We start from the raw sequence: 9028 nt of genomic DNA, 5'->3' as shown, positions 1-9028 counted from the left end.
ACCCCCATCACAAAAGCTGACTAGCATTGCCTAGCCTAAAGTTACAGGGATATCATAAAATAAAATGTTCATGAAATCACAAGTCCAAGACACCAAATGAAAGATACAGATCTTGTGATTCAAGCCATCATCTCTGATTTTTTAAATGTTTTACAGGGAAGACACAATATGTAAATCTATTAGCTAACCACGTTAGCAAAAGACACCACTCTCATACTCCACCATTTTCTTACTGCATCAGTAGCTATCACAAATTAGACCAAATAAAGATATAAATAGCCACTAACCAAGAAACAACATCATCAGATGACAGTCTGATAACATATTTTTTGTATAGCATAGGTTTTGTTAGAAAAATTTGCATATTTCAGGTATAAATCATAGTTTACAATTGCAGCCCCCATCACAACTCTCACTAAAATGACTAGAATAACTACAGAGACCATCGTGTATTAGCTAATTACTCATCATAAAACATTTCTTAAAAATACACAGCGTACAGCAGATGAAAGACACAGATCTTGTGAATATAGCCATTAATTCAGATTTTCTAAGTGTTTTACAGCAAACACAATATAGCGTTATCTTAGCTTACTACAATAGTCAGTCACACAGCAGCATTGATTCAAGGCAAAAATAGCAATAACGTTATAAACCACCAAACGCTATTAATTTTTTCACTAACCTTCTCAGAATTCTTCAGATGACAGTCCTGTAACATCAAATTACACAATTCATATAGAGTTGGTTCGAAAATGTGCATATTTAGCCGCGCAATTTGTGGTTACACAACGTGATTAGTGGGCAAAAATCAAGCAATCTGTCCTGCGCCATCTTGGAAAGGCACCTTTTCTTATCGAAAGCTATTCATAAACTTGACTAAAAAAATACAGGTTGGACAGCAATTGAAAGACAAATTAGTTCTTAATGCAATCGCTGAGTTAGATTTTTTAAATTAACGTTATTAGACATACAGTGTGAGTTACAGCCAGACTAGTGCCGCAATAATGGCGGACAAATACGTTTACATTTTTCCACATAAATACGGAATAACATCATAAATAGCTCTTACTTTTGGACGAGCTTCCATCAGAATCTTGGCGAAGTGGTCCTTTGTCCAAAAGAATTTTTGCTTGGTTGTAAAACGTCGTGTTCAAATTCGGAAGTAGCAGCTAACAAGTAGCTATAACAAACAGCATGCCCAACACTTTATACTCAATACTAAGGAAATTCCGAAAATGGCAATATACTCGCATAAACTGATAAAACTCGGTTTAAAATAACTTCGTTATGATGTTTCTAACACCTATAACGAATTAAATTACAGACGGATATATCTAAGGTCGATAACTGAGCGTTCCAAAATGCCATCCTGAGGTCTTGCTTTGCGTAATGGCGAGCGTTGAAAAGATAGGTCCTCTCGCTCCTTGGCCTTTTATAAACTCTGGGAACTACGCAGAAAGTCCATTCCACTTCTCATTGGTTACTGACATCCAGGGGAAGGCGGGTGCAGTTCATGTCGACCCATAGGATACATACAGAGCTTTAAACTGATCTGAGAGCAGAGCCTAGTTTTCAGACCTTCGCAGTTCCTGTCATGGATTTCGCTGCAGAGAGAGTTCTGTTTCACCCACAGACATAATTCTAACAGTTTTAGAAACTAGAGAGTGTTTTCTATCCAATAGTAAGAATACTATGCATATTGTACGAGCAAGAATTGAGTACGAGGCCGTTTAAATTGGATACAAATTTGTGCTATGTCGAAATGGCACCCCCCTAGTGGCAAGAAATGGACACTTACCACGCTGCACATTGGTCCGATATCTCTTACTCCTCGTCAGAAGAAGAGGAAAGTCGTTACAATGAGCTTATATTTGTTTGTCTATTGTGAAGAAAATTTTCCGCAGAACACGCACCTGAATGCAGTCATGACACCTTTCTTTGCGCACCAAAATTACGATCTATTTCTCTGAATTGCCTAGTGAAAGTGTCACGCCCTGACCTTAGAGATCCTGATTTATTCTCTGTTTGGTTAGATCAGGGTGTGACTCGGGTGGGAAATCTATGTTTTCTATTTCTTTGTTGTTTTGCCATGTGTGGTTCCCAATCAGAGGCAGCTGTCTATCGTTGTCTCTGATTGGGGATCATATATAAGTTGTCATTTTCCGTTTGGGTTTTGTTTTCTGTTTAGGTTGTTTCCCTGACAGAACGGTGCGCGTTCGTTTTCTCCGTTTGTCATTTTGTTTGAGTGTTTTTGTGAATATTATATTATGAACACTTTCCACGCTGCGCTTTGGTCTCATTCCGACGACGAACGTTACAGAAAGGCTAACACTGTACCTTTCAAATGTTGCCCACCTGACCCTGACCCATACACCATTCACACATTTAGACTACATGGTAATTTAAAGTTTGCATATTTTAGAGACCCAACACGTAATAACACTTAATGAAGTCCTACAAGGTTGAAGATTGAGGACTCAAGAGAACTTGAATCCTCGGCATTCATTGATACTTTTGTCTCTAATCCATATATTTGACTCAAGGTTATTATTAGATCTGATTTTTAAATCAAACAGTTCAATTGCCATAATAAATAGATATGGTGACAAAGCACAACCTTGTTTTAAGCCTCTTGACAGTTCAAATTTCTCATAGAAGTAACTGTGATTTAAAAAAAATATTTTACATAATCGATTGTTGTACATGACTTTTACACATTTTATGAGAGATTATCCAAAATGTTAAAAAAATCCAGGCACTTCTAGACATACTATATAAAATGCTTTCTCAAAATCTGCTACAAAGATTATACTTGGTTTGCATTCTAATAGTTAAAAATAATTTCTAGGTGTCTAATGTTGTCTCCAATATATCTTCCTTTTATGATTCCTGTCTGATTGTGAGGAGTAATGTCCAGCAGCACCTTTTTAATTGTTCAAGTAATACAATTTGCAAATTTTTTTTGCGTCGCAACATTGAAGGGTGAGTGGCCTCCAATTTTTTTTTAAGAGATTGGGTCTATGTATTGCTCCCTGGATTCAGTAGAAGAGAGATCAATTCCTCTTTTTGTGTGTCCGACAGTTTGCCATTTCTATACGAGTAATTAAAACATGAACATGAAACATGAGTACTGTATTGGATAAAGCAATCAATTAATCACATTTATTTATAAAGCTCTTTTTACATCAGTAGATGTCACAAAGTGCTTGTACAGAAACCCAGCCTAAAATACCAAAGAGCAAACAATGCAGATGTAGAAGCACGGTGGCTAGAAAAAACTCCCTAGAAAGGCAGGAACCTAGGAAAAAACCTAGAGAGGAACCAAGCTCTGAGGGATGGCCAGTCCTGTTCTGGAGATCATAAGAGTACATGGCCATTAAGGTCAGATCATTCTTCAAGATGTTCAAATGTTAATAGATGACCAGCAGGGTCAAATAATAATCACAGTGGTTGAAGAGGGTGCAACAGTTCAGCACCTCAGGAGTAAAAGTCAGTTGGCTTTTCATAGCCGAGCATTCAGAGGTCGAGACAGCAGGTGCGGGGGGGGGGGGGGGGAGAGGGTCGAAACAGCAGGTCCGGTATAAGGTAGCAGGTCCGGTGAACAGGTCAGGGTTCCAAAGCTGCAGGCAATACAACAGAAACTGCACATCTGCTGAACAGGACAGGGTTCCATAGCCAGTTAGAACAGCAGAAACTGGATCAGCAGCATGACCAAGTGAACTGGGGATGGGGACAGCCAGGAGTCGTGAGGCCAGGTAGTCCTGAGGCATGGTCCTAGGACTCAGGTCCTCTGGGAGGGGAGAGAGAGAGAGCGAGAGAGATCAAAGAGTAAGAGGGAGCATACTTATTAAGACACCAGATAAGAGAGGAGAAATACACCAGATAGGACAGACTGACCCTAGCCCCCTCGGCACATAGACTATTGCAGCATAGATAATGGGGACTGAGACAGGGGGATCCGAAGACATTGTGGCCCTGTCCGATGATATCCCCGGACAGGGCCAACCAGGCAGGATATAACCCTACCTACTTTGTCAAAGCAGCCCACGAAGATCTCCCCCACCACATAAGCCCGTTGGGTGCAGGACTGGACAGGAAGATAACGTCAATGACTGAACCCACTCAAGTTGAGTATAGCGGGGTAAAAGTCTGGCAAGACATGATGCACTACTCTATAGGGTCAGAGGCAGATAATCCAAGTGGAGAGAGGGCAGCCGGCCAGGCAAAGACAGCAAGGGTGGTTCGTCACTGCAGTGCCTTACCATTCACCTTCGCAACCCTCAATCATAGAACCTACTGAATAGATGAGTCTTCAGTAAAGACTTAAAAGTTGAGACCGAATTTACGTCTCTCACATGGATCGGCAGACCATTCCATAAAAATTTAGTTCTATAGGAAAAAGCCCTGCCTCCATCTTCTTGCATAGAAATTCTAGGAACAATAAGCAGGCCTGTGTCTTGTGACCATAGTGTACGTGTAGGTAGGTATAGCAAGATCAAATCGGAGAGATAGGTGGGAGCAGGTCTATGTAATGCTTTGTAGGTTAGCAATAGAAACTTAAAATTAGCCCAGCCTGAACAGGAGGGTCCAGAGTAACGCCAAGGTCCTGTATTTGAGACGACTGTGCAACCATTGATATGAATTGTCAGATCAAACGGCAGATCTGAGGTTCTTGAGACCTAGAACTAGCATCTCTGTTTTGTCCTAGTTTAAAGTAAAACATTTGCCACCATCTATTTCCTTATGTCTGAAACACAGGCTTCCATGGTAGGCAATTGTGTGGGTTCATCATGTTTCAGTGAAAGGTGCAGCTGTGTTCCATCTGAATAGCAGTGAAAGTAGACATTGTGTTTCCGAATGACATCACCAAGTGATTTTTATAGTGAAAATGGAACTTTGAGGAACACTGAAACTTACCATTGATTTGTCAGAGGACAAAGCATCCACAGAGATGAACTGATATCTTTCCGACAAATAAGATCTAAACCAGGCAAGAACTTGTCCGCGTAGCCTAATTTGGTTTTCCAATCTCTCCAAAAGAATGTGGTGATCGATGGTGTCAAAAGCGGCACTAAGGACTAGGAGCACAAGGACAGACCCAGAGCCTTGGTCTGATGCCATTAAAAAGGTAATTTACCACCTTCACGAGTGTAGTCTCAGTACTATGATGGGGTCTAAAACCAGAGTGGAGAGTTTGGTTAATATTATTTGTCTTCAGGAAGGCAGTGAGTTGCTGGGCAACAGCTTTCAAAATATTTTGAGAGGAATGGGAGATTTGATATAGGCCTATAGTTTTTTGGTGATCTTTCAGTAGTTCATAAAATGTTTGATATATCTCTATTGGAATACCATCGAGGCCAGGCTTTTCCCCGTCTGAACAATTTTTTTTGTATCACAGATACAGAGGCAAGAAAAAGTATGTGAACCCTTTGGAAATACCTGGATTTCTGCATAAATTGGTCATAACATTTGATCTGATCTTCATCTAGGTCACAACAGACAGTCTGCTTAAACTAGTAACACAAACAATTATACGTTTTCATGTCTTTATTAAACACACCGTGTAAACATTCACAGTGCAGGGTGGGGAAAGTATGTGAACCCTTGGATTTAATAACTGGATGACCCTCCTTTGGCATCAATAACCTCAACCAAACAATTTCTATAGTTGCGGATCAGACCTGCACAACAGCCAGGGGGAATGTTGGACCATTCCTCTTTACAAAACTGTTTCAGTTCAGCAATATTCTTTGGATGTCTGGTGTGAACTGCTCTCTTGAGGTCATGCCACAGCATCTCAATCGGGTTGAGGTCAGGACTCTGACTGAGCCACTCCAGAAGGCGTATTTTCTTCTGTTGAAGCCATTCTGTCGTTGATTTACTTCTGTGTTTTGGGTCGTTGTGCTGTTACATCACCCAACTTCTGTTGAGCTTCTATTGGCGAACAGATAGCCTTACATTCTCCTGCAAAATGTCTTGATAAACTTGGGAATTCATTTATCCATTGATGATAGCAAGCTGTCCAAGCCCTGAGGCAGCAAAGCAGCCCCAAACCATGATGTTGCCTCCACCATTCTTTACAGTTGGGATGAGGTTTTGATGTTGGTGTGCTGTGCCTTTTTTTCTCCACACATAGTGTTGTGTGTTCCTTCCAAATAACTCAACTGTAGTTTCATCTGTCTACAGAATATTTTGCCAGTAGTGCTGTGAAACATCCAGGTGCACTTTTGCAAACTTCAGATGTGCAGCATGGTTTTTTTTGGACAGCAGTGGCTTCTTCCATGGTGTCCTCCCATGAACACCATTCTTGTTTAGTGTTTTATGTATCGTAGACTCGTCAACAGGGATGTTACTATGTTCCAGAGCTTTCTGTAAGTCTTTAGCTGACACTCTAGGATTCTTCTTAACCTGTTTGGGCTGCAGGGGTAGTATTGAGTAGCCAGATAAAAGGTGCCCATTTCAAACGGCCTCGTACTCAATTCTTGCTCGTACAATATGCATATTATTATTACTATTGGATAGAAAACACTCTAGTTTCTAAAACTGTTTGAATTATATCTGTGAGTAAAACAGAACTCATTTGGCACAAACTTCCTGACCAGGAAGTGGAAAGTCTGAAATCGAGGCTCTGTTCTAGTTCCTGCCTATAAATGGGCATGATACGTATTAGTATACATGCACTTCATACACCTTCCCCTGGATGTCAAGAGGCGGTGAGAGAAGACATTGAGTGTTTATCTTGGTCTGAAGTGGAATACAAGCTCTTTGTATGACGTGTCACCCATTTCCTGTTTTCAGGAAGGCGCGAGAAGGAACCTGGATTTTCCTTCTGATAAGCTGCCGATATGGACGACTAATATCTCCGGCTTTGATTTTATTTGATACATGTGACCATATCATCGTAAAGTATGTTTTTTCAATATAGTTTAATCAGATTATTGACATTTTTTCGGGAGTTTTGCCGTGTTCCGTTCTCTTCCGTTTGTTGACATGGAGAGATTCGTGCCACTTGGCTAGTGTGCTTGCTAAATCGAGAGGGAAAGAGGCCGTTCTAAATCCAAACAACGATTGTTCTTGACAAAGGACCCCTTGTCCAACATTCTGATGAAAGATCAGCAAAAGTAGGAAACATTTTATGATGCTATTTCATATATCTGTCGTACATGTGAACTAGTCGTCGGCGCCCAGCTTTTGGGTACTCTATCTATACCCAACGCTGTATGTCGTAATGAAGTTATTTTTAGAATTCTAACATGGCGATTTCATTAAGAACTAATGGATCTATCATTTCCTATACAACATGTATTTTTTAGTTATGTTTATGAATAGCTATTTGGTCAGAATATGTGTGTCATAAAAATATCCGGACGTTGTGGGAAAAAGTAGCTACGATAGCACAATGTATAATCACTGATTTCGCTCTAAATATGCACATTTTCGAACAAAACATAAGTGTATGTATAACCTGATGTTATAGGACTGTCATCTGATGAAGAATATCAAGGTTAGTCAAAAATTATATATCTTTTACTGGTTTGTTACGATCGCTAACCTTTGCTACTGGGAAATGGCTTGTGTTTCTGGCTATTGTGGTAAGCTAATATAACGCTATATTGTGTTTTCGCTGTAAAACACTTAATAAATCAGAAATATTGGCTGGAATCTCAAGATGCCTGTCTTTCATTTGCTGTACACTATGTATTTTTCAGAAATGTTTTATGATGAGTAATTAGGTATTTGACGTTGGTGTCTGTAATTATTATGGCTGCTTTTGGTGCAATTTCTGATTGTAGCTGCAATGTAAACTATGATTTATACCTGAAATATGCACATGTTTCGAACAAAACATAGATTTATTGTATAACATGTTATAAGACTGTCATCTGATGAAGTTGTTTCTTGGTTAGTTTGGTTGGTTCTTGGTTAGTTAGGTTGGCTTTGTGCATGCTACCTGTGCTGTGAAAAATGTCTGTCCTTTTTTGTATTTGGTGGTGAGCTAACATAAATATACGTGCTGTTTTCGCTGTAAAACATTTAAAAAATCGGACATGTTGGATTCACAAGATGTGTACCTTTCATTTGCTGTATTGGACTTGTTAACCTGTTTGGGCTGCAAGCTGAATATTGAAAAAACTGGAAAATATGTGCACATTTTCAAACGGCCTCCTAAGAAACTTTTTATTTTACAATATGCATATATTTACTACTGTTGGATAGATAACAGTCTATAGTTTCTAAAAAGGTTGGAATTGTTTCTCTAAGTCGAACAGAAATATTTTTACAGCCATTTTCCCAGCCGAATTGAGATTTCCAAAATGCGATGTGTCTCTTTAAGACCTTGTCTATAAAAGGTCATTACACTTAGGACCGTAGAAACACGTCACACGCCTTCATCAGGCTGTAATGCGGAAGTGAGAATTGAAAGCAGTCGAATATCTCGTCCATGGACTGAATAACACACCTTCTTGTAAGACCTGCGCAGTTAAAAAAAAATTCCGGGCGCGAAGCATAATTTGGTCTCGGCTTCTGGAAGAAGGTCGATAACGGTGAATATGATCTCTGACTGCGATATTATTTGATACATGTCACAAAATCATCCTAAAGTATGTTTTTTCAATATACTTTAATTATGTTATTGCAATTTATTCTGGACTTTAGACGTGATGTTTTGGAAGAATTTTTTGAAGAAGGAGAGGTTAGCGCCGCAATGCTATTGTGCTTGCTAACCAAAGAGGGAAATAGTTCGTTCTGGAACCCAACTAAAGACTCTACTGGACATTGGACCCCGTTACAACATTCTGATGGAATATCAACAAAGATAAGGACCCAATTTGGGATGCTTTTTCATATATCTGTCGAACTGTGCTATGCTAACTCTGCTAACTGTGCTAGGCTAGCGCTTGACTTATGCTAGTGCTGCCTTATGCTAGCTTATGTTGTTAGCTAATATAACGATATATTGTGTTTTCGCTGTATAACACTTCAAAAATCGGAAATATTGGCTTTATTCACACGATATCTGTCT

This window comes from Salvelinus fontinalis, chromosome 15 (assembly GCF_029448725.1).
Source record: "Salvelinus fontinalis isolate EN_2023a chromosome 15, ASM2944872v1, whole genome shotgun sequence".
NCBI lineage: Eukaryota > Metazoa > Chordata > Actinopteri > Salmoniformes > Salmonidae > Salvelinus > Salvelinus fontinalis.
This window is presented reverse-complemented; position numbering follows the sequence as displayed.